This window comes from Nothoprocta perdicaria, unplaced genomic scaffold (assembly GCF_003342845.1).
Source record: "Nothoprocta perdicaria isolate Ctin4 unplaced genomic scaffold, notPer1 scaffold_519, whole genome shotgun sequence".
NCBI classification, from domain to species: domain Eukaryota; kingdom Metazoa; phylum Chordata; class Aves; order Tinamiformes; family Tinamidae; genus Nothoprocta; species Nothoprocta perdicaria.
Window position 1 is genome coordinate 64827 of NW_020455776.1, and position 26074 is coordinate 90900.

Here is a 26074-nt window from a genome sequence, read left to right on the forward strand (position 1 = left end):
GCCCCGCGCCGGCAGCCCCGGTGCGCGCAGCGCTGCGGCGGCAGCGCGGGGTGTCGCCCAGACAAAAGATGGTGGCGGCGCCGCGCCGGGGTGAGCGAGGGAGCGGCGCTGCCGCCGCCGTCGGCGCCGCTGGGCGAGGGGGCGCGCGCGGCCGCTCCCGGCTCGGTGCCTCCTTCCCTGCCCCTGTCCATTTGCCCTTGGGGCCGCGGGAGGCGCGGGGAAGGCGCGCTCTGCAGCGCCCGCCTCGCACGTCCCTGCGAACCTCGCCGCGCTCACACGGGTAACCCCGGCACCGAGAGCACGCGGGCATTTACTGATGTATTTATTTTCCTAGCTTAGTTTCGGTTGAGCGCTGATTTCAATAATGCGGTGTTTGGGCGAGGTGAAAGCCCCAGTGTGGGAGGCGGATGCTCCGCTGGGGGCGCGGGCGGCCGCGCAGCCCCCTCCGCGGCCGCCGAGGGCGGCGGGTAGCGCGGGTGGGCGAGACCGAGCGAAGCGGGGTCTGCTCCGCTCTTCTCCTCCTGCTCTTAACACCTGTGAGGTAAATATGTATATATACATGCGTATATGTACGTGTAGGTGTGTATATATAACATAAAAACCAGGCTGTGGCCGCGGGCTGGGGCGGTGGGGGATGAAACGCGCTTGCGGCACGAGGCAGCCCTGTGGGCAGGGAATTTTACGTGCTCAGCAGTGGCCAGCAGAAACACCCCGACTCACATTGCGGGGAAGGACCAGGCTGCACTTCCCTTTTCTGTGCGCCTTGCGCATCATTAATACGCTTATTTATTTATTTATAAGGAAAAAAAAATGCCATTTCTTGTTTGGTCTGGTGATTTCCATGGACAAGTAAGTCTCCCTGCCCTCCCCACCCAGCACAAAATCTCAATTCATGTGTTTAACTTTTCCAGAATAGCATTTAAAAAATGTTCTAATAAAAGGAAATTAAAGATAATATGGGAGTAGAATGAAAGGTTTGACTTAAACTCATAAAAACATAAAGCAGCAAGAAGAAAATTCTTCATCTCTGCTTTGTGTTAAACCACATAGGGCAGTCTGTCAGCTCGTTTCACTGAAATGTAAACTATGGCAAGTTTAACAGAGTCTCAGGGTTATTTATATGGTTTTCTAATGGCTGTCCAATATTTTATTGTTTATTTTACTGTTTTGTACTTTTTCCCCACTGTGCTGCTATACTGTCTTTCTAGTGAGACACTTCAATTTCCCCCTGAACTGCTGGTCTCTGTCAAAAAACAGAAAATAAACAAAATCACAAGACATTAAAAGGGCAGCGTATGCCAGTAATTAGAATGAAAAATACTTGGGTAATGCATGAAGGAAAAATACTGATCATCTTGGATACTGCTGCATTAGTTATTGTTGGCAGATGTCATTTCACTGTAACAGTGAGTCTATTAGTGTTTTTTTTTCTTTTAGTGCTGGAAAGATAATTCATTGTTGCTGTGCTTTGCTTGACCTCATGATACCATTTTTTTACACTATTTTGGCAGGATGAAATATCCTCATCCTCAAAAAAAAGTCAAAGGTTTGCATCTGCAGTATGCTGCAGATTTTCAAATGTTTGTGTGGTTGGACTCGATGGTCTCTAGAGGTCCCTTCCAACCTCAACCATTCTGTGATTCTGTGATTACTTAAAGTGATTGGCTGAAATGAGTATCAAAAGTATTGGACATTTAAATGAATACCAATTCCTGTGGTTTAACAGGAGTCATATTTTGTAGGTATGCAGCTGTCAAAACTTTTAAATCAATTATATTTATGTGCATTTCCAAATACTCTTTTAATTACAGATTTTAGAGTAATTGTAGTAATTTTGTAGAATCACCAGCATTTTTAAGACTAGGTTAATAATGATTGAAGTAAATAGATTTGTTGATCATTCAGTTCATATTTTATTCAGTTGAACACCTAAAAACAAGAGTGTTTTGTCAGTTTGATCTCTAATTTTGGAGGACAGATGAATATACATATGACATAGGTCAGTTTAGAGGTGTTGAAACCTCCTACTGCTTCCCCTGCATTGACTTTGAACAGTATCTGTTTGTTTGATTCTATGATTATCAGCCATTCCTTTAGCAGTGATTTTACTCATGTTGTCTATGACAGATTAAATCAGAGAAAACAGTTTGAGAAGCATATTTAATTTACAGGGCAGCTTGGGAAGTGCAAAAAAATGCAGTCATAAATTTGTACTTTGCTGTTTTAAGTCAAATCTTATGAGGTTAATATGCATTTGTATATAGCTAAACAGTTGAGATCAAGTTCTTCCTTTTATTGTGAGATATGTAGATCATAACTTTTGTGAAGTCCTTAATTTACCTTTCTTTCCCCTCATTTTTCACATTCCAGTCCATATTTCCAATTAAAATGAAAGGCAAGAGTCTTGTTATCTTGAATCATGCTGCCTGATTCATATTCTTGATTTAAACTGCTAGCAAGTAGTTGTTGCTTCCACAAGAAAAGCAATAATAATAGATACAGGAACGGTAGTATTAGATGTAGGCAAGTATTTTTATTTTGGCCAGATACAAACTAGGGCAGCAGTAACACACAGGTGCTTAAAAAGTGTATTTATTGTGGGTTGCAGATGGTTAGAAGTAATCTTCTGAGTTATATATTTATATAGACTTAAATAGCAGTCAGTCTTATCAGGAATAGTTATTTTTCCATGCTATCAGTTGAATATTCTTGTCTAATTTACATTATATGTGAATACATAATCAGTTTCCCGTGGGACTTCTCTGTGCATTTAATCTTTATATATATATATATATATATATATATATATAGTGCTTTTCTGTCTAATATTTTTGGAGGGTTGTTTTCAGTGTGAGTATATGGGTTGGCCTGTAGGACCATAGTTGAGTGTGGAGGGTAGTTCTCAGTGTCAGTATGTGGATTGACCTCTAAGACCATGGTTGGATGATTGGGTTGGATGAACATCAATTGCAAAAGGTGAAGTTGCGTAAGGTTGAGATCATGCTGTTACTGATGATGACCTGATGTGCTGATAGTAATGATTATTCTAGTTTGTTAAAGTCTTTTTAAATTAATAAATGTGATGTATAAATGTGTGTCTCTTGTGTATGTCACATCTGTTGAATAGCATTGATGTGGGATGGAAGTTGATGCATAGAGAATATGGAATGAGATGTGTTGAGTTCTTGAGTTTGGTCTTCTGTATATCTCTGAAGCTCTGAGCTCTGAATGACTTGAGTCATCTGGGCCTTGGTTTTTGCACAGTTTAATAATACTGCAGATGTGGTTTGGTGTTTTTAAGGAGACTTACATTATACATAGACTATATATACAGATTTACTTTGACATTTTAAATAGCAGCCTGAATTACTTAGAGGAGGAAGTGACACAAAATCAAGCTTTCTGCATCATAGGTAATTGATACAACTAATGTACATAGTTTGTGTTGTTCTCTGATGAACATAGCTTTGATTTCAATTTGAGTAATTATAAAAACTTTATATAAATACATATATAGACACCTATATTTGGGATTCTTTTGGCAGGTCTTACTCCTGGTAGAATTGTGGTTGGTATTCATAAATTCCTTGAGTGGGCTATTACATAGTCAGATGCCTTAAAGTTAAGAAAGAAGTTCTTGCCTCATGCCTAAAAGCTGCATGATTGCCTGTAGTGCATGCATTGAGCTGCACTTCTGCAAACATCCATAATTATAAATCCAGAGTAAAGAAATGCTAGGAAATGTGAAAAGAGCCCTAAGCTGCTACACAGACTTTTAGGAACTCAGGCTGTGGCAGTGATGTTCATCTTGTCCTCTTCTCTTTATACTCAGTAGTGCAGTCCCTGCATCAATAAYCCAGGAGGTGGGAATCTTGAATTTTGTGTTTCCGCCTCAGCCTGATTTATCTAGGCTCATGGTGCTCTCTTCTTGGACATTGCAACACACACTGTGTCTTAAGCTGCTCTGAAGTGGTAGGTGGTTTTTATTCTACCTGCAAATATGTTACTTAGAAAAAAAGAATTAAAGATTATTTACACCGAAATGAGAGTCTTGTCCTGTGATCAAGGCGTTCATCTGAGGTAAAGGAAGTGTGGTTCCTATGGCTGTTTTATTCCTTTATTCAGTAAGTGCTCTTCTATTTCACAGCTTCAATGGGAAGAGTAGTCTATTGGTTAGAGCACTGACCTGGAATAGGGACATGTGGATGTGAGCCAGCCACATTTAGCATGAAAAGGGCATAGCACTCAGTTCTCCCACTTACTCCATAATTGCTATGGATTCATTAAATGATGGTAGATGTACTCTTTCCTTCTCATGCAAAGCTTTAAAATCATGCAGCTCAGTTGGTAGAAGGGATATAGCTTTGTGCTTGGGAAGGCCCGAGAATTTTAATGATGAAAGTAAACATCGTCTGAGCTGGCAGGGTGGGTGAAGCTAAAGCAGAATGCTTTCAGCTTTAGTTCGTGTTAGATTAGATGGTTTTGCACTTAACTGTCCCTGCTCATATATGTATGTATGTGTGTGTGTGTGTGTATAAGTTTATATATAAATATACACACATACATACAAATATGTATTGGACTGTTAGATATCCAGACTTATGGTAGCCATCCTCAGAGTTCTATTTTACGAATCCTTTCTGTGTCTCTAGTTTCATGTTTTGTATGGCAATATACCTAATAAAAGATTTTTTTTTTTGAATGAAATACAGATTTAGCAAGAGTGAACTGAGGTTATACTCAGAAGAGAGTGTTTATTTTAACATCAGATCAGTTTGAGCATGGTTTGATTCCTTTGGCTAGAATAGGCCCCTTGCCCTATTTGAGATGCTTCACTCGGTGCATCCACACTTGTCCAGCAGCTACAGGAGCTACAGGACACCCATGTCCTTCTTGAGCAGTCCTACTGGCAAGTCAGGATATCCTAAGATATTATGCTTGGTGTTATTTGTACAAGCAAATAAACAACTCAGTAATATACAAAGATTATAGTTGTCTAGGTTGGATGTGATTAGACAGAGAAGCGGGAAGAGAGGTTGTTTTTTTGTCCAAAGGCTTTTTAGTTAAAAACTGCTTCTTGTTTTCCTGTCTTGAACAGCACTGTGTKTGTACATAGCCTAAGCATTATTGTTTTCATTTTGCATCAGCCCCAGATTAAGTCTGGAGTTAATGGCTTTCTGGGAGGGGAGGAGAAAGTCCATTTTCTGGTTTCTCCTCTGCATGTTAATGGTTGTGTGGAGTTGTGGGGCAAAAGCTCATTAGCATCAGTTGTTAGGTGACACAGAAATGCTGAGTGGTGATGCCACCTACAGAGAGAATAATGGAGAATAATGAAAATTCTCTCTAGTCTGTGACCTATATGATCCTATCTCAAGTATATTGATTCCAAAATTGTGTGTAAATAGCCTTCATGAGATATGCATCTCATCAGATTTGATTTATTGTTATCTTGTTATACAGATGATACAGACTTTTTTTCTGGAAGTTTTCTTTCAAAACCTTTAAAATTGGGGACAAGGTGAAATGTTGAAGGGACAGTTGTATATTAACATTCCTCTAAGCTCAAGTGTGTTCAGACTTTAAAAGAGTGAATTGTTAGGTTTGTGTCTTTTTTCAGAAACAGTCTATTTTTTATCAGTTATACCTTCTCCCACCCACACATACATACTCTGGCGTCTTGAACTATTATTCTGTAATTTCACAATGTTTTTCTGCTTGAAGCATCATCTGCCAACTTCTGTAGAGGAAGACTGCATGGATAATGTGGGCATTTTTCAAAGTGTCTAGGAATAAGACTGTAATAATCTTCCTAATTGGTTTTTCATGGAGGAGGAAATGGGATCTGTGTACTGTTGATATTTTGTAGACTTTTTTTTCTAATTTTTTTTTAGTATTAAAGTGTAAATACTGTGTAGASCAGAACACTATGCTTAATCTCTCAAAAGACTGTATTACAGTAGATTTCTGTAATAACAATTACTACAGGAATGGCTTTTGATTCCACATGAGATCATGACTGGGAAGCTGGAAAATGAGTTTCTCTTAAAATGTCCCATGCTCTGAATACTTGAGAGTTTTTCTCAGAGTGAAATATTTAGGTCTATAGGATTTATATTTTTAATTAGAGAAGGTTAATTAGAAGGAAAAATCCACTTATTATTTTGTTTCAATATCTCTTGTATTCAAGAGAAAGGTAGAATACTTCAAGATGAGAAAATATGTTCTGGCAATAAGCTGTCTGTGGAACAGAATCATGTTTCTGCAGCTCGATAATCTTACTATATTTATATTTTCTTTACCCAAAAGAGAGAATATGTAATTTGGATGTATAGTTATATTCTTGCCTACTTTTGTACTGTGAGACAAGAAATGATTGGTATCTGATATTTATGCCTTCATTTTACTGAGGTTTTAATTCATTATGGCACAGACAGTATCATGTTGTCCTTTACTGAACTAAAAGTAAATTCGCCTCAAAAAATCCCCTTTTGTTCTGCTGCTGAGGAACACTGTGGGCTGCCAAACCCTGGCATTCTGAGTCACCACAATCGTAATAAAGTGTTTGTACTTCACAACTGCAGTTATTCAGTGTTTTCTATTTCGCCTATAAGTCAAAGGGACGCCTACAGTTTAAAAAACTACTTTTTAAAGAAATATTCCTTGTTTATACTGAAGTAACATTTTGTCAAAAGAGAATTAAACGCACATTGCTACACTAAAGCTTACAAGCAGCAAATCATAATTTTTAACAATAAACAACAACAAACAATATATATACATATATTTAAATAATATATATCACATCTCCTTTTCCATGTAATAGCAACTTCAGACTTGAATCACTGAAAAATGACTTTTTTTTTTTCGCAGAAAGCTCTGTTCATTTAGCTGTCTGATATGACTTTATAATGATATGATAACTGGAGAGTCTGATTCCTCCCTTGAGAAGAAATAGAAAAACCCACGTATTTTAAGGACAGAGACTGTTACCCTGCGAATACCTTTATTATTATTATTATTATTATTATTATTATTTATTTATTGCTTGGGCTGTCACTCAGCAAGTGTAACACATGGTTGAGTTCATTTGTTCAGTCCCACAGGAAGCAGTGACGTGTTGATTGTGGTATTAAAATCAAATTCAGAATGATTTCACCTAAGTAACTGAAGAAAACCAATGTGCATCTGAATATACAATATGTATCCTAATTCCGTAAAATATTTCTACGTRTATTGTGTACTGTATGTATGTATGTGTGTGTGATTGATGTACATTATCACCTATGCCTGGAGAAGAGATATCTGTTTATAATTCCTTGACTTTTTTATCTGTTTTAAACAGCATGCTTTAGGCCTTTACCTCTTATATCAATTAGTGAGGCTGAAGCAATGATTTCTTTCTTTCTGGTGATCATAGAATGCTGTTGCTAGTTCTTTTTGCCTGATATACAGAAGATTCAATGTATCATTTACCTTTCCCTGCTGTTGAGGCTATATCCTCAACTCATCCTGATGGCTGTCTCGAAGAGGCCCGAGTTTTGCAAGTTAGATCATTAGTCATTTTCTCAGATTCTGCCTTGCAGAGCTGTGTTCGGTGCTGAACAAAAGGAATTGTTGCTAAATTGCATATGCGTGGTAGGGTCCAAAGCGTTATGAAAAACATATAGAAATATATAGAATAGAAAGTACTGTATTTCACAAGAGTGCATTTTAATTGCTCTTCTGAGTCATGTTGTCACTAGGGCTGTTTCCTAAAGAAGACTTTTCTATGCTAGTGATGGGATGTTAGATAAGCAAAGAAAAATATTATATGCTCTTTATCCTTTGGTTTTTAATGTATTCTTTAGTGACTAAGCATACATGAAACGTTTTGTGACAAGCAATTATGTATATAATGAGTAAATGACAGTTGATTCGTGGTGCTTCTCTTTCAGATTATATAATCTTCATAAGTATATATAATTCACTGAGGTGGGGAGGACTGAAGAGCGTTACAGCTTTGAGCTTCTTAATTCATGTGGCAATGCAGTTCTGCTCGTGGTGCTGACTTCCTTTCCTCTTTTTACCCATAAAAGGAGAAAACTGTTGCCATCTGACTTGTTTTAGAAATAATCACGAGATAAGGATTGGAGGGGGAGAGACTGTTCAGGTAACTTTCGTTCTGCTAATTCTTTCATGTGGTAAGAGACATTCTGCTTTCTGTGTTTAACTTGAAAATATCATTACGTTATATGTTATGTTTTACTTCTGTTGGTGTCTGTTGAAGAAAATACTTTCTTCTGATCACATTTTTTTTTCTTACATGCCTGGGAGATTCTGAAGGGAAAATAGATAAAAATGAGTTTGGAATGAAGAAAAAAAAACTCACTTCCTTGCAACTAGGCTATCCTCCAGAGCTGGAGAAACTTTCCTCCTGGTGATTAAAAGAATTAATGTGTGTGGTGTTCTCCCATCTTGTGCCAAGGACTGTAGATATGCATGCCTAAATTTTTTGCTTTGTTTTGCACTGTAAGAGTTTCTGCTCCAGTTTCTCAGGAAACAGAGATAGACTCACGTGATTCTCTGAAGACTTGCCCAGAAATCAATTCTGGAAGTCTCAGCTGCCTTTCCAAGATTGGAAGCCTTGTGCTCACTTGTTCTGCAGTCTGATAATRACTTCAAGTGTAAGTAAAGTAAGAGTTTCCTGATCTTCTTTGACATATTCTGATGTCATAGTCCTCACATGCGTGAGGGACGAGCTGTCTTCATAGGGTGAAGACAAGTAACAGCTCTTAAATCCCACTCAATTTATGCTATGGTTTACCAGATAGTGATCAACTAGCTTATGCCTATGCTAGTTTCGAAGCATGCAGCCAAGACTACAGTTCTTTTCACTTAATAATACTATGAAATATTTTGACTTGGAGGCATGTATATTAGTTGCCACTATTTCCAAGATGCTAGACATCTTGCAACAGAATAGTCTACTCTTAGGAACCAGTCTTTTTCTTGGATGACTGTAGAAAGTAGAGATGTTTGGCCCGGATATTTACCTTCGTATGAACCAAAATATTTTTTCAGAGCCACTGGACGAAAGCAGCTCTCATCAGTGATTATTTCCCCAGCATCATCCTTATCTTGTGTCACCATAGGTGCTTTGGGTTCCATGTCAGAGGAAACACAGCAGAAAAAGAAAAAAATCAGAATCTAAAGTCTTTTCTTTTTTTTTATCAAAGTATCTATAATTTTTTTTTTTCACATCAGAATTAGGATTTAGGCTAAGACCTGTAAGAAACAGGTACCTGTCTCATGCCAGTGGTGTTATCCCCGGATAAGCTGATAAATTGTTTCAGCATTTATATGGAAAGATTTTGTTGTGTGGTAGCCTTTTTCTTTCCTGAGTTGACMGCGAGTTTCCTGGTTATACACAATGACCTTTGAGTAAGTGTTGATGGCATTTTTGCAGTACATGTAGCATAGCCTTTTGAAAGGCAGAAATTTTACACAGAGTTTAAGAGCCTATGATTAAAGTACTTCCAGGTAAATGAGGGCTTGGAAATTCAGCATCTGTGACTTGTAGGCTAGGCAATGGACTGTGAGCATTGTGTGATACCTTACAGTTTTTCAAAACAATTTACTGGACCAGTCTGGCAGACAATAAAGACTACAACCATTAGATGGTCATGGTTTTATGGAGTAATATGCAGTAATATACCATTCTTTCAAGGCTGCTTTAGGGTAGCTAGAACTAGGTTTTGAGAAACACATATTGAGGTGTTCTGTGAGTAAACAGGGGCCTATTTCTGCATTGCCAGTCTGTTTTTTTTAATTATCCTACAACATTGTGTAGTCATTTAGATCTACAAGGAGTTTAAAATACAGTAATTCTGGTTAAGTGTAATATGTCTAATTTGTGGAACTGTAGTAATCTTTTCCTTTAGAAAATGTGTATAATGTCTTCTCCATTTAGGGAGGCATAGACATAGGTAGTTTAAATTGTTGAAAAATTGTTGGAAAAAAAAAAACAAAACAGCAAATTTACAAGCTTTTAGACACAAATTTTGTTTGAATGTGCTCTTTGCCCCCAAGGCAGCATATGTAAAGGCTGGAGCACCCGTCTCAGCTGCTGTATATTGGAATAGGCCCATATATACCAGCTGCTGTTCTGGGGCAATACTCTCCTGGCGGTGTTCCAGGCATGTTTGAAATAAGTCAGATGCTCGTCTCCTGTTCATCTGAACATGTTTAGAAAAAACCCAAAACCTACAGTAAAATTTCCGTCAATTGTGGTACGTTTTATACTACCAGGTGCACAAATACTCACTTGTAAAAYTAACTTGTTTCCCTTGTTCTCTGGTTAGCACCAGTTTTATATGAACCTTTCATTTAAAAACAGAATCTAGATTAATATGTGGCAGTAAAGCTAGATGCTGTATGCCTTGAAAAGGAGAGCTCTTAATTCTGAAATGCACTGGCTGCTGATGGAATTAACTTCTAAAAATGATGTTCTCCAGAAGCAACTGGGAACTATAATCATGATAGGTGTTTATCAGTAGTAAACTAAATAAGGAGTGGCCATGGCATGTGCTTGTCTGTACTGTTACATTTTTAGTACTGTTTGTGGCATGATTTGTCCTTGGCCAACTAACACTATCCCAGATAATGCCCAAGCATAGTCCTGGGATTAGGACAAGGGGCCATTAGCAAAATGCTATTTGGAACTGGCCATCCTCTTTTGGAGGCATAGGATTTTAGCTGTACAGACTGCTTCAAGCTCAGAGAAAGACTTTCTGCCCTGGTCTATTTTATTTACTGTTTTATATGTAACCATTGATGATACTTTTCAGGAAGCTGGGATTCAGGAGCTTATTTGGGAGTGCAATGGCAGAATTATCTTTGCGTGAACACAAGGGAAGGAGGGAAAAAGAACATATTAAATCTGGAAATGAGAAGCAATGTCTGGAAAGCTGGTGAAATAATTCAGAGGGACTTCATCATAAATAATTKAGTTTCTTAATGTTGGTGCAAGAAAAGCCCTGGGGTATACAGAGGTATAATTAGCCATTTTGAAAGCATTATTTAAAAACAACAAAAAATTTAGAATTGCTGTCTGCCATTTTAAGTAAAAATAAGCTAAATGTAAACAGAAGGATTCATAGCATCCTCTGAGCAGAGGATATATATCCTGGTTATAGTGTAAAGCTTGCACCTTTCCAGGGCTTTGCCTCATGTTACTGAAAGCAGCAGTAGCAACCTGCCTTCCTGCCTTGCAGGCTGTTGAGGGAATCTCTTTCTCAAGCAGCTGTTCTGACTCCTCGTTGTCGTTGTTGTTGTTATGCTAACCTTTTTTTTTTTTTTTAAATAATCGGTGTTAAAGCTATTAGCATCCTAATGACTTTGCAGAGTCTGGTCCGACTGACAGCTCATGGGTTGAATCCAGTCCATGTAGTATTTCCATCTGTCTCGTAACCTCTTTTATAGGGAATGAGGAATAGCTGTTTGGACCGTGTAGGTGCCTCGTGAACTGAATGCACATCCCTCCTCTTGCAAGGGGTCCAGCAGAGCCACCGCTTCCTGGTCCCCATGGAGGCCGTGACGGGCTGAGCGTGTGTCCCATCCTGAGCTGGGAATTCCTAATGCAGCTTGAGACATGGGCCGTGTGTGGATAGCGAATCCCRGTGAGGATGAGGTGCCACTGCTGTGGAGGACGGGCTGCCCTCAGCAGAAGAGGCCTGTGTTGCCAGACCCTTGGGGCCCCAGACCCCAAACAACTGTGTGCTGCTTTCTTTACCCTCTTCTGTATCTTAAAACAAAATACAGTTTTGTAATTTAATTTTGAAATGTGTAATTTCTACTTTTTGAGGAGGGAGTTCTGAAGTGTGGAATAGCACAGCTGTCGCATTGCTGCATTTTATAATTTAGCCCCTACATTCCACATTTAGTCTTGTTTTACTTCTCTGTTCTTCTTTTGATCCGCAGCCTTATGTAGTCCCCTGTGTAATGCAACTTCACTTAACTTTTTATTTGCAAGGAACTTTGCTATTAATGCATGGGTGAATACTGATCATACAGCCTTAATTATTTCTTACACAGCAGGAATCTTTCTAAGTAGCAGCTGTGTTTTGCCTTAAGTTAAATCGGTTGTGGACTTTGACTGCTCAAATCCCTGGATGCATAATAAGCTTTACTCCCAGCAAGCTCCCSAGACTACAACCGTAAGGAGACTGAACTGACTTTTGTGTTTCATGTCATACATGCCTTTTAACTAGGGATTCATTGACTTACGGGGTGTTACCAGAACAGTCACAGACAATTCTCTTCTACATTCAATACTAACTTGATGTTTTTCTTCCTTGCTGCCTGCCTTCGCTTAAAAACAGCATATAGATTTTTCATTAAGGTTTTGAGTGTATCCATCAGTTCATGTTTGTTCCTGTGCATTTATAGCACATTGGTGTTTAAGAAAAGATTGTTTTTTCTTTCTTCTGAAAAGATCGTTTTTTCTTTCTTCCTAAATTTTTGTGATGAAGAGAACAGTTACAAATAAGCTTGTTTATTGACTTGCTGTTCAGGTGCTATAGAGATCATATTGGTTTTTAGTAATCTTACAAATATTTTAAAAATATTCCTCTCTTGATTCCCTCTGACTTTGCTGCACAAGACTCTAATACTAAGACTCTAATGGATAATAATATCAWTTTTTAAAGGCATATACTGCTTTAAAGACCAAAAAATGGACATGTAAAACTCAGTCAGTGTTGTTGATCCCACAGTGCTTACTTTCCCACTGGATTGTATCTCACTTGATTGAAATGTTTAACCTCAGCAAACTTGCCACTCCACATATTTATTGCTTGCTGAACAAAAAGTACTTCCTGACATGTGTCTGTAGACTTTCTGTTTTGGTTTTCTTTGGTTTTAATGTGCATTTTATGCCTTGTTGTGCAATTAGCTATAGTAAATTGAAATAACACTCTTTTTATGTGTCATTTGAGATTCTTAGTCTAATTTTCTTTTCAATTGGAACAAATTAGGATAGCTGGAGAAAGCTTTGTAAAAGACCAAAAAGCAGGCTCCCAGAATGTAATACATAGTTTTTAGGATGATTGTTCTGCACAAGTTTCAAAGTTATTACAGTTTTGTGATTCAGCTGTGCAGAAAATTCTCCTTTTAGTTCTTGGTGATTTTAGTTTAGTTTTGTTTGTTTGTTTTTTGTTTTCAAAATGTAGTCTTTTCTGTGTAAGAATGTGGTTGGCTTTCAAAGTAAATATACGGTTTGCTTTTTTCCTGGCAAAATATTAGAGTTCTTGTGAGCATATATTGCACCTGAAACATGAGTTTACTGTTGCTGCCTGTGTTCATTTTTTTCCAAATAAATCGAGTTATATATTGAGACACAATGGTCTGCATAGGCATATGGAAATAACCAACATACTTCAAGAAAATTCTCATTTACTTTCCTCTAGGTCTGTTTTAGATTTCAARATGTTTACTTACTCTTACTAGTACTATTTGGGAAGGATGATATTCTCTGAACACGCATATCTTAAAAGAGAGAAAAGGAATAGTAAGTTTTAAAATGTAGTCTTCTTTTTTTGGAGTATACACCTTCTAAAATGTCTAATTCTAAAACGTCCCATATACAGTATTTTATCTTCTATTCTTACATCTACTTCTTATCACCCTATTTCAATCCTTAGAACATTCTTGCTGTTCTGTAGAGTTTTAGACTAGATTTTTTTTCAGTCCCAGTTGCAGTTGACTTAATGACATTCAGACATTTTAATGATAATTAAACTCTTTTAAGTCCTGTTCTATAATTAATTTCTTTGGAAACTGTTCCCRTTCAAATGCGTTTGTGAAATATGTTCTATGCATTTTAAGGGAAAACAGTGTTGTTCACTGTTATGATTTTTGGTAGTTATATTTCCATTTAATACTTGAAAAAGAAGAGTGAATATATTACTTTCTTCCCTCACCGCAATCTGCCAGTATGTTTTTATTTCTGATTTATTTATTCAATTAAATTCAGCTGTTCCTTGTGGCTTCTGTGACTAAGCATTTTTGAACTTCTTCTGACCATGGGTCAAATAAATAGTTATGCAGATGTCCACTCTGGCACGAGATTTAATTAATTACCATTTATTTAAATTTAAGCTGTTTGGATAACAAATCTCTCGCACACTAATGGAGTTTCTATTTGTGTCAAGTCCGTATGCCTCCAGCAAAGCAGGTTAACAGGACAGCAGAATAACTGTGTAAAAGAGTAACTTGCCTTTCCAAACCCTAAAGGTTCCACCTCTTTCTGTTTTAACAAGCATCTGAACTTCCTAGGTCTATTTGCTTATATAGTTCCTGTTCTTTCCAGTCTCTTCCCATGTGTAATCCTGCTGTTTTATATATTCTTTATTTCTCCCATTGTGCATTTTTTTTTTGTTTTGGTTTAGCACCAGCCTAGTCCATGCTGTTGCCTAACTGCTCTTTCCAGCTAAGGACGTATTCATTGCACAAGGTTTGGAAAATGCCTAAAATGTCGAGTGACTCCAGAGTCGAGGGCAGGCGGCCCCTTCCTTGTCCCACTGCTCCGCGGTTCAGTGGCCCTGGCGTTACGGAGCAGGGAACTTCCAGCCTCTCGGGTCAAGACCAGTAAATGCTCTAGAAAATCATGATATCTGGTGACTGTTTTCTGCCTTTTTTTTTTTTTTTTTTTAAATCACTTCTCTTTGGATGTTCTTAAGATCCCTCTTCCTGCAAGGTGTTTCCAGTCCTCTCGCCCTGCCTAGGTGCCCCCACTTGGCTCTTGCCTGTGGATAGATCTGATACCTCTTTTMCTGGCTTCTTCCCCATGAGGAAAGGGGAATTTGGGGGGATTTTAGGGGGATTTTTGGTTTGGGTTTTGTTTTGCTTTTTTTTTTTTTTTTCCAGTTTCATTTCTTCATGACTCTGCAATGCAGCAGTGAACTGCTGGTAGTCTGGCCAAGTTTAACTCTTCAGTAGCTTCCTGGGCTTTGTCTGAATTTTCATTTGCAGTATTAAACACTGTAACAGTAGTTCACTATCCTGGAGCATTGTACTATAAGAAAACTAATCTATTTGCTTTATAGCAGAAGATACCTTGCAGCAGTACGATGTATTAAATGCTTCTTTAGCTTTTACTTAGTAATTAAAACCTGATTCATTAATAACAATTCTTTCTGATATATATATATGCATCTTTTTTTTTAAATTGACAGACTGCAGTTTCTGTCTAATTATAAGGAAGCCTCTGGATCATCCTTAACAAGGTAGGAGTTAACTTTTATATGCTTGTTTTGTGCAGAACAGCTGTCTAAAAGATTAGTTTTGTAGATGCTGAATGAATTTGAACTCTCTTGACTGCCATACTTCTAGGTAGTTTTAMTGTTGAACCTAACTGATGCTTTCAGAATTCTTCCCGAGCATAATACTCTGGCCTTGGGTTTTATTGTTTGGTTTGTTATTACAGAACAGCTGAGAACTTTTTTCCATGCACTTTCTGTAGTTACTCCACTCTTCGTATTGACACATTTCACTGTGATTGGTCTGCAGAGACTGTGAAGTTTGGTCTGCTGTGGAGACTATAGGACAATTTCAAAAACTGTCTCGATACAGAATAGGATTTTTTCTCATCCTTTTTGAAAGTTGTCTTTTTAGGCCTTCTGTTGCCATTTTTATTTCTTTCTTTTCTTCTTTCAAATCTCAATGTAATTTCCTATCAACATCTCAAGTACAAACTCTGAGCACCATCCACTGCTTCTTGCTGTAAATTATCTCTGGTTCTGTAAAAAAAAAAAAATGCTGAAAAAAGACTTTTTTTTCCTAGAGAAAGGGAGTTCCCTGACTTGAGCAGCTAGTAGTTGATGTAAAGATTTGTTTATATGGAAGAGCTGTTCCTAATTAGTTCCCTGTGTGGATGCTCTGCTTGAAATGAATGTTTCATTCTAGTTTAATTTAGTCTGCTTTTACAATGCTTTGTTATAGTTTGCAGTAAAGCACTTAAAAAGTATCCTCACCCCATGAGTTTCAGAAGTGAAATCTTCTCTGGGCAATGATGAAACTGTCTTACATTTTTGAATACAATGAATAAAAACCCATGGTTACATAGAAGCAGTTACTTTCCGTATTTTTGTAATTGCAGCTGCAGAAACACAACTGTGCAGTTTCCAGAGCCAGGAGAACTGGGATAATTTATTGACCTGATCACTTGACCCGTGTTTCCATAGTAATGAGGGAACTGGTATTTTTGTCAAGACAACTGTTTGAAGTTACATTAGCAAAGTTGTGGTTATAGCTGGGACAGAAATTCATTTCCAAGCTCTCTTTTAGTGTCTGTCTTGTTTGTTTGTTTTTAGCTGTCTTCACTTTTTCTCTGGGAGCAAACTTGCATTGCTGTGAGTTCTCTTCTTTAGAAAGATGAAAAACTGCAATAGGGGCAGCTGTTCTTAAGTTCTGATGCTTACAATTCTTTGTGAAGTTCCCTTGTTGTTGTTTTTTTCTCTCAGCTTCTACCACGCACTTGCAGAATAAGGTGGTCACCATCATTGAAACTTCATTCTTTATTTTCATGCTTTCAAAAAGTTGGAGACTTCATCTGTGAATTCAGAACTGCCTTAATTGGACTTCTTTCAGAATAAATGTGATGGATATGCTTATTTTAAAACATAATAAATACATAAATATTATGGAAAACTTCACATTTTCCTTTTTTTTTTAAATTATTAATATAATGTATACCTATACCAGTGATTATTATTTTTCTTTTGAATGTACCAGTCCTGGCAACAGTTTGTCATAAGMTCCAGATACACTTGAATCTTTTCTACAGAATTTAGCGGAAACTTCATTCCACATTAAATATGTGACCATTTCAACGTGGTAGCATTTTTGGATAGAATAACTTTTAAGTGTATTTTGATATTCTAGATTTCACTTTTAAAAGTAACTGTATCAATGGAAATCTGAAATCTGGTATATTCTGTTCTAAGGTAGGTAGTTTTGTTTTTAAATAGCACAAAGCACAGTGGTGACAAGAATAAACCTGAATGTTTTTCATGACAGACGCTGAATGTTTAGCATCACTTCTTTGGATTGCTGAATGTGAATTGGACCTGCTATTCTTAAGGTAAGACAGTGGTCTTAGATACCTCTTTTGTTCTACACTGATTATAAGTAAGCTGATGAATGCAAAATGCTATTCTTTACAATGCATAAAATGTTTGTCTTGTTCAGTGAGCCTAATTTTGCTGGAGATTTTAAATAATAATAGTTATATTGTTCTGAATGTTTATTTTCCATTTGAAAAACTGTATCAGCAGCTCTGGATGGTCTAAGTAAGTACATCATTTAATTTTTAAAGTAGAGTAAGTACTGATCTTAGCACCTTATTGCCACTAAAAGTTTTGTCCRGTTCTGTCTGTCCCTTCTCTTGCACCAACACTTGTATTCCCCTGTAACATGTCATCTTAGGGAATTTATTGCTGAAAAATCTATGGGGTTTTGAAAACTTCTTGGAGGATATTTTTGTATCAGTTCAGACCTCTGAATCAGCACTTTGTAGGATCAAGTGAGGGCTACTGTTGACACAAGGAAATGAGCGCCTGTACCCATGACAGCAAGTTGTTAGATTGGCTTTGCTTTATCTTCAAACTTCGTGGTCAGCCCGTCCTCCAAGAAAAGGTCTGAGGCACAAGAAAGGGTATGAAGGAGTTGTAGACTCCAGACTACTCCTACAGACTTCAATATCCGAGAAGAAGGGAGAGGGAGCTACATGGTTTTGGTAGCTGGAGGTAACTATCACGGTAGTTGTGGCTGAACATCACCTTCTTTCTCATGGTGAAATACAGGAAGTCATAATAATTCGGGTACTACTGGTTACCACATAGATTAGAAAAGCAGAAGTGGGGACTAACTTGAGGCTTCCTCTCTGCATATGGCCAGATTATGGTCGTTGCAGTTGCGGYGGTGCAGTGCTCTAGGTCACAGAAAACCCTTCTGGTGGCTCTGACCCAGAGAAGAAGCTGCTTGTTACCAGCCCTTCCTAGGGCTGCGAAATGTGAAGCAGACRTGACATTTGAGCTGGGCTAACTACTGCAGTGTGTAATACTTAAGCTTTTAATGGGAATAATGCCATATTTTTGAGGATAGAAGGCTCTATGAGGTAGTGGCTTTGATCCAGTGGTTTCTAGGAGGAAACTGAAATCAAGTATGGAGAGGAATCTTCAAGCTAACCCTGCTGTAGTTGCAGTTAGTAGTTCAGCTGTTGGAAAGGTCATTCAGCATGGAATGCTGTAAGCAAGTGATGACCAAAAATCTTTTTTTTTGTAGGCMGAAACAAGCCCAACATGGCAGCAGTCTGACTGGATTGTTAGCAAAGCAGCTTTGAGTACCCAAATGAATCCAGGGCTCTCAGTGTCTTTCATATTAAAAGCATTTGTTAATGGGTGTTTGTTCAAAAGAAACAAAACCTCCCGCAGAGGACTTGGGAAGGTCTAAATACTTGTTAATTTAAGACTGCAAAAGTTGTTCTGAATGTGGAACCAGCACAGCTGAAAATCAACAGCATTCCTATTTTATTTCACTGAATGGCTGAACAAACTGTAGTCCAAGGGAGGAGATGGTTGTGAGCAGTGGAAGGAAGAATTTGTGCTTAGATTAAAGGCTATAATCATAGCTTTAAAAATCTCTGCAGTGAAGGCAATTATTCTCCCCTACCTTGTAAACTAGTGGTACGATACTTGCAAGATCTGTGTACCTAACCCATGCAGCTGCTTTGTGTGTTTTATTTTTCCACTTTATTTTCTCCTCTAAGGGCTTTGTTACAGTGCTGTGGAATTCAAAAGAAAAATAATACATGTGACATACCTATTTAATTGTATATAGGTAATATTTTAATTAAAATTTTGGGCTTRTTCTGCTTTTAAGTGAAGGCAGGCCATCCTCAGTTGGAGGAGCTCAAAATCCAACATGCTGTGTAGGCTCCCACATCCTSTTCAGGGGACTGAGATAAACTGAAGCATGGGGCAAGGAGACCTTTGAGTCAAGCAAAGTAAAGAGAAAATTAAGAATAGAGGGGAAAATGGTAGGAATGTAGATGAAGGGTCTAACATGTTAGAAAAAAAAAAAAAAAGAGTGACTAAAATGAGGAATGTTAGTGAAATGGGGAAACAGATTTACTAAGCTGTGGACTTTTTAAAATTTAAGTCAATAGAAAGTTGATACAGTGCAGTAATTCACGACCTTTATTAGTTGCATTGGTCAGAACTAACAAATTGTGAGGAACTAAAACTGTTGCTTCTTTTTGTTTGTTTGTTTGCTTTGGTTTTTAGATGGATAAATTCTTGAAATCCTTATTGCTTACTATTAAAGACTTTGTACATATGTTAAGAAAAACTATTACTTTAAAATCAAGGCCTTAGGTATGCCGTTAGCAGTCTTAAATACTGAATTTGTCAGAAGCCTGTAGTGGCAGCATCTAAACAGTTCTAAGAGAGAAGTTTTTGCCAGTCAAATCTTAATATGACATGAACAAGACAAAAATAATTTCTTAACACTAGTGAAGCAAAAAAAGGTGTTATTGTGATGTTTACTACTATCTTAGTTAAAAAAAAGATTGAATTTTAGTCTTGTCAGAATCAACTCTTAAAAATGTTTTGTAATTTATGATATGAAATATTGCTACAAGTCTTTAGAATTTGGATTCTCATATCAGATTAAACCTTTGTGTTAAAACTGTGTTTTGTGTGTGTGTGTGTATATGCGTTTGTGTGCTGATCTATTAAAGTTGTTTTTATATGACAGTAGAGGATGGGAGAACCTGGAATGTGAACAGAATTTCCAGCTTGTTTTTTATTAAGAGTATACAGTGAGGTTTATTAATTGAATAATAATCATAACAAGGAAGGATGAATTATAGTGATATTGGTCAGGTTTTCAGATGATAAACCTTCAGTTTATCCTGAAAATAAGAACTCATGGACAAAAATTGGTTATTTTCTGCCTGGATTGATTTGAATTATTACATTGAATACAGCAAACATTTAATTGAGAGATGACTTTTGGAAGCTCTACAAAGAGCTGGCATTAATTCAGTTAAAACTGAATCTCTGCTGTGAATTTTTACTTCGCACACATTATTATATTCTTAGACATTATATTCTTCGATATCTTCCAGAATGGTAACTGTTAATAATTTTTCAGGTTCTGTAACAAAATGAGTGTAAATAATAAAGTGCAATCATAAAYTTTAAAATACATTTTAAGAATTTTATAGAAAATAATTAAAAGGTCATTAACAGAATGATAATGTTTTACATATCTGTTACTATCAATTTCTTGGAAAAAAAATTCTGAGATTGTAGAATACATAGTGCAAATATTCTGTATTGAGACCAGGAGTTGCATTCAGCATTAATACAACCATATAATAAAAAATAGTTTTCAGCTCAGTTTTCTAGTTAATTCATTATCAGATGTTTTGCAGAKGAAATGTTATGAGTGTGTTTCATGGAGATGTATGAAGAAAAGCTGCRTAGCAACTCGAATCCCTGGTCTTGTGGTTTTTGCCTAACGTTTTTTGAAGAAATGGGTGCATTCTGAATCTAGAATTCAGTTTAGGCCTTATTTTTTTCTGTAATGGTGGACTGCAGCTCCTGAATTTTGCATCCGCAAAGGAGTGCTGTCTCCCAGCAGGTGTTAATGGAAAGGTTTTTTTCTAATACTCTGAAGTGAGACTTTATGAAGCCCTTGAAATGAGGACAGAATTCTTCAAAAGTAAAAAAAAAAAAAAACCCTGCAAATTCTTTTGGCTGTTCCTGAAACAAAGATTAATTTTTCCTCAGTAGTAAGAGGAAAAGCTGAACAATATCTTTCTTTTAAACAAGAATTGTTTCAAATTTTTTTTTTAATTTAAAAAAATAGCAACATTGCTTTTGCAATGTTCACCTTCATTAACACAACTTGCTGACTTCCTTCCTCAGCTACAGTTCTTCCTACACTCAGAGGTCAGAAAAGAGCAAGATCAACAAGCCACACATCTGGCTGTCTCGCTTTCCAACTGGAACAAAGAAACAATTTTTAAATGGCTTTTGGAGTTAATTGTAAACAATTTGCTTTTGGAGTCACTGACTTTCAGCAAATGTTTGTCGTAGGCGGATGTAGGGAAAAAGGACTATGTCCTAATGCAATTCCTCTGTGACCAGTGAGGAAAAAAATCCAAAAAAAAATCTCTCTCAAAAGAAGAGAATGTCTTGTCCTTCTAGTGTTGAAGTATGCACAGAATTTTGAGTGCATATGTAGGACACTTCACAAGCTTAAACTACATGCTTTGAAGTCGCAAATGCAGACTTAGTAGTAGTTGCTTTATTTTACTTTCCCATGCTTTCTTATGCAGCAAGAGTGACTTTTTAAACGTTATTTTCATTAGCTGTTTATGTATGTACAAAGTGACAGTGCTAAAAAAACAGGGACACACAACAGGAGTAGAACAAACTTATTTTTAGAGTTCTGCTCTAGTACCCTTTTATTGTATTATACCTTCTCTTAATGCTTTTATCTAGTAAATAGTTCTTGAAGAGCGTATATTTACTTTCATCAGTCTTTAAGTATCATAAAAATTAAATTCTAAACAGTCATTGAAGTGAGATAAATTTCTTGGCTTTCCAATGAAGGGCTAATTTTTAGTATCATCTAGATTTAATTTAAGCCTATTTAATCTAAGGCTATTAAATTTACTTTTTTACATTGTTATTATTTAGTGTATTGCCTGAACTAACATATCTAAAGCACCCGGTGACTTTGGTGCTTGAACACTTTGCAATGGGAAAAACAAGATTTGCTGGTTTACAGCCTTTCTGAAACCTCAGTCACTTTCTGATCTTTTGAGTTCATATTTCTCCAACATTTTGATTGTTTTGTTTAATATGCCTTGCTGTTATAGTACTTTTATTATTAGCCTGACCCTTGTGCTACATATTTGCAAATGGCTTGATGTGAAGAGAAAATTGGAGATCCTGGCTTACTAATATTGTTATTTGAGGAGATGCCTGTATTTCTGACATATTTGAATCAAATCACCCGAAGATATTTTTTTCCTTCAATGTATTTGTAGGAGGAAAAATGCACAGTGCTAAGATTGTTTGTCAAATTGATGTGCTTGAGTTCATAATGCCACTTAGTGGATAACTGCCTTAACTACAGCCTTTTTCCAAAAACAAACCAAGTGGCTAAAAGCAGTTACTGTGGTTTTGCTTCTAGCTAGAATATGGTGATACTAGCAAGTTTATAAAACAAAATAACTCCCAGTTCTGCTGCCCCTTTTAATAATGTTACTGTTCAGTTTCTGGAGTTAATGTCTTTGAATGTAAGTTATCATTGTTCAGAAACTGAAGCTTCCTAGAGGAAAATAAGGATCTTCTCATTACATATTTCATTATATTGGTACAATTAATCTTGAACTGATTCTTTAGGTTACTGAAATACTATTTTTAGGCTAATTTTAGGCAAGGATTTAAGATTTAAAAAAGCCTTTACATCTGAGACAAATGTGTACACACACATACAGAGAGTGTAGGTATATTTCTATTTTTTTACTAAATACACTAATATCACTGTGTTCAAAAAAAAAATCCATCATATATTAAAAGAACACTGTCCATCCTCTGTGATTTTTCTTTGAATTCTTTTAAATAAATTTCTGTTACTTCCTATGAACCTAGGTAGTCTCAGTTGTAGCTTCAGTGCTTTTTAACTAAATGTCATACATTGTTTCTAGACTCTCAACTACATTGCTTTTATTAGTAAGGCAGTTAAATGAACTATAGCTAAAATAATGATTTCTGAAGTGAACAATCAGCTCAACTCCTTGTTATGTTTCAATGCCTTAATATAAGATTTTAAAAATTTATAAATTATAAAAACTGAAAGAAAATGTGGATGTTTTGGTGATTATGTAGTGTATCTCTCTTAAGAAACTTTTTATCTTCCAATTATTTATCGTGACAATAGGGAAGAAATATATTTTTTCAATCTTATCCTATTTTCAAAAGAATTTGCATCATCTAAGGCATGAACAGAAAAATAACCTGAATTTTACAGCTCTGTTTGTTAGTGTTGAAACAACACAGATACTCTTCCTCCCTAACCAGTGTCATACACTGTACAAATGTTTGTATTTCCTGATCTTGAGTAGAAGACTTTGAGCCAGCAAATAGAAAGCTTTGATTAAATAGGCAATTTTAATCTTGAATTATATTGTTATGACTTTATTGTTGTATTGTTGCAGTTTTAATCTTCATTTTTTTAAAGTGTTTTGTAACAAGCAGCTCATTTATAGTTCCTAGTTGAACACGTGTATATGTATACAAGTGTATGTATGTTTATGTGTGGACCTGTATAGTTTTTAGACTGTTTAATTTTTTTAACCATTTACCTAGCATTCTCTAAAATATTTTTAAAGATAATACTTAGATGATTATTAATAATTGTTTTTGTTTTTAGAAAGTAATTAATGATCTCTATACAAAGAGGTTTCCTTTACTTGTGATTTGTCTCTGCTGTTTATGTGTAAGTGAGGCATTAGTTACAATTGCAAAAATGAAACCATAGTGTTCTTAGATCCCTTTTAAGTAAAACTGAAACTTTGAAAATTTTGAGGTAAACCCARCTATAATGACTTTTTTATAGCTTATTGTTCTAAAAGGCAGGACTTGCCTTTCATACTGATAYAGCCAACAAAGGCTGTAAGAAGGTGTCTGGTGTGACTGCATTTTTGGTTGCAGGTAATTGATGTTTCAAAGCTCATGTTACCTATAGATTGCAAAAACAAAATGAAATTTCTTGGTTTTCAATTCTTAGTCTGCTGTTTAAGTAGCTTCCAAAGAAATAGTGCTAATCTAAACCTGTTGGAAGAGCCTGCTGGTGCCAGCGAGGCCCCTAGTGTGAGTTACGCGCTGTGCTAMGGTGCCCTGCCATGAGCACTCGCCAGCTGGAGAGCTTGCTCTCTGATAAACCTGATACTGAGGGACACRCTGCTTAGCGTTTTGGGAGGAGTGTCACTGGTTTGAATAAATTTAAATTGCATTCCCTTTTAAGATAAATTCCAAGTTTGAGGAAGTGTGAGGAAGGAAAACAGTGTAAAAGTGTAAAATTGGAGAGGGGAAAAAAAAGCTATCCTGAAATTTGATCATTAAAATACTACCTATGTTAGTTTGGCTTTAGTCAGAAAAATAGAAGTAGGAAAGAAATGCACCTGCTAATAATGTATCAATATTCCCTGCAGTTTTCAGTATGGCTCATAGAAATAAATTGGTATTGATGGTTCAGGGCAAATACCAAATAATTATTAGGCCTAAAACATTAACCTTTTCCTAGTTGCAAGAGAGGCACGTGGATTTCAGTAATATTTTGGATGAGTTCAGACCCTGGACTGAAAAAATTAAAATTGTTGCTCAAGAATCACAATCATTTCACCCTATTATATGAAAGTTATATGAAGGTAATCAGCAATTCAGATAAAAAGCTGTTTGCCTGGTTTTCATTTACCATGTTAATTTTTTTTTTTTTTTTTGATACCATGTTTTTTTGTTTGTCCTTTAATAATATAATGCTCTGCAGTGATTTGGCGAATTAGAAACACTCGGAATGGTAGATGTCTCCCTTGCATTGTCATGCAAGCAGCAGAGGGCACTACATCCCCATGGAAAAAGGCTTCCTGTGTCCGGGTTAGCTCCTTTCATGTGGAGCCATGTTGCATGAGCAAATGTCTATAGGCTGGTCTGTGAGTTTTAAATGTCTCCTTCACAGGAAATCCACTGAGCAGCATTGTAGGGTTGTCAAAACAACTGCACAATGTCCACTTTTGTGCATATGTTTAGCTTTGCTCACATCGTGGAACAATGCTCTGTTTTCTTTGTATAATGGGCCTCTATAGGCTGTGAATCTTGTAATGTGAAGGGAATATACTGTGTTGTGGAAGGACTTAGAATTAATCACCATAAAAGCTTATCAATCAAAAATAGATTTAACAGGAAAGTTGGCATAGGGCATAGCCACTACTGTGCATCAGTTTTATTTTTTCAATACACTTATTGTGCAAGTTCTATTACTATATTAAGAAAAAAAGTACGTCAGTGATTTGARTTAATCACTGTTAGGCCTGTCAGGGAGGGTATGCTAGTGAAATACAGATTTTAGCCAGAAAAATGCACTGTGCCCTGTATCCTRACACATCCAGAGCAGATCACTAGTAACTTTGCAATAAGAATCATTGGATCATACTATGTGATCATTACCTCATATTAGATGTACTGTTTTGGAATTTATATTTTAAAGAGAAATATAAAGAACAGAATCAACTTGAAAAGACATATCCCCACTGTCAACTGGAACACGAGAGAACTTGCAAATAAAATCACTTTAGGAAAATCTTAACCATGGTTCTCCAAAGAACAGAACAGATTGGTTTTTAATCACTTTTTCAGGTACCTGCATTGGATTTATAAATCCAATAGTCTAAAATAATGTAAAATATTCTGTATAGCATAATATACAGGATGAATATTTGACATTCACCCACAGCCTAAAAGGAGAAGCAACACTTTTTTCCTGCTTCYGACTTTTTTTTAAGTCCTATTTCTAATTCTGTATCTAAGAATGCAAATGGTCAACAATGGAATTCCACTCATAGCCATGAATATTGAAACCAATCAAATGCCCAGATCTGTAGGCTTTGAAAAACCAACAGCCTATTATGATTTTGGTGAGAGAATACAAGGACAAGAGAGCTTTAAGATGAGGAAGATGAGGCTGCTGCTCTTCTCTTAAGGAGTTTTTCAGAACAGAGCCAAACTCCATCTGGAAAAACACAAAAGAGGTTTTGTTTTGGAGGAAAGAAACACTTCAACTAGACAAACCTGCTCCCTTCCTGCAAAAGCATCCCTCTCCATCAACCAGTTTTGTAAACATTGGTATCTGCCTTTATTTACTTATTAACATCAGTTGATAGGAGCCCCTTATTGTGTAAGGGGAAATTGTGTCCCTTTGTGTCTAAGCATTTGTGGATGTGATGCCAATATTTGTTGAA

At 36.6% G+C, this 26074-nt stretch overlaps 1 protein-coding gene across 4 annotated transcripts in view; it reads left to right on the top strand.

Moving 5' to 3' along the window:
• The first annotated feature begins 38 nt into the window (after window positions 1-38).
• FAM49A (family with sequence similarity 49 member A) overlaps window positions 39-26074 on the top strand; it is a 49194-nt gene continuing 23158 nt past the window's right edge. For 3 of the 4 annotated variants that reach the window (XM_026048162.1, XM_026048164.1, XM_026048165.1), the window contains exons 1-3: window positions 39-90; window positions 15213-15263; window positions 17056-17119. The gene's annotated coding sequence lies outside the window, so the exon portion shown is untranslated. Of the gene's footprint in view, window positions 91-8127; window positions 8150-15212; window positions 15264-17055; window positions 17120-26074 lie in introns of those variants that run through there. The other variant, XM_026048163.1, reaches the window with a different exon arrangement.